Source organism: Anastrepha ludens, chromosome Y, assembly GCF_028408465.1.
Source record: "Anastrepha ludens isolate Willacy chromosome Y, idAnaLude1.1, whole genome shotgun sequence".
Taxonomy (NCBI): domain Eukaryota; kingdom Metazoa; phylum Arthropoda; class Insecta; order Diptera; family Tephritidae; genus Anastrepha; species Anastrepha ludens.
This window is the reverse complement of record NC_071504.1, coordinates 3,475,664-3,476,474: the sequence shown is the minus strand read 5'-3', so window position 1 is coordinate 3,476,474 and position 811 is coordinate 3,475,664. Positions and strand designations below refer to the sequence as shown.

General features: G+C 35.6%; 1 pseudogene; it reads left to right on the top strand.

Annotated features, from left to right (window-relative positions):
• Nucleotides 1-397: 397 nt before the first annotated feature.
• LOC128870616 (U2 spliceosomal RNA) lies at nucleotides 398-579 on the top strand (annotated as a pseudogene).
• Nucleotides 580-811: the final 232 nt, after the last annotated feature.

Genomic DNA, 811 nt, shown 5'->3' with positions numbered 1-811 from the left:
TACATACATACATACATATATACGCTCGAATACATTTTCTTACTGTGCTCAGCCAAGGCTGGCGATATGAACGCACAAATGCACATACACAGGCACGAACATGAAATCAAACAGCTCGCCGTGTTTAAGTGAATCGGTATAAATATTTTGTACATTAATTTTTGTGAGCGTGTAATTCTCAAAAGGTGTATTAGAAAATGTAATGACAAGGTAGTTTGTTGGCTATAGTTAAGACAGTATCAGCTTAACATAGATAGATATATCCTCCATTGGAGGGCAAGAAATATTAAGCTGATTTTAATATATCTATTGAACCGTCACTCTCGAAAATAGTGCGGAATTTTTTTTTTTTTTTTTTTTTTATATATCACCCCGAGGGAAATGTCCTCACGTGCAAAACGGTCTTGAAGCCCACTTTATCTGTTCTTATCAGCTTAACATCTGATAGATCCTCCATCGGAGGACAACAAATGTTAAACTGATTTTTTGTAAATGGGCGGAGTGTTTTAGGGGCTTATTCCACCTGTGCCACGGGTTGGCCCGGTATTGCAGTACCGGCGGGATTTCGGCCCAAATTATTGAATAAATACAAAAAGAAATATACTAATACATTTAGCTTTGATGGGAAGAGACATACATTTTTATATGAATACAAGTAGACGAAAATGGAAGAAATTTGTAAGACTGTTTCTTCGGTCCGTTTGGGTATTTTTTTTTGACAACATCGAAACCAAAGCATTTGTATCATATTTTATCTATCATAAGCCATTCGTATCATTTGTTGAAATTGGAAACATTGAGGATGAATGAA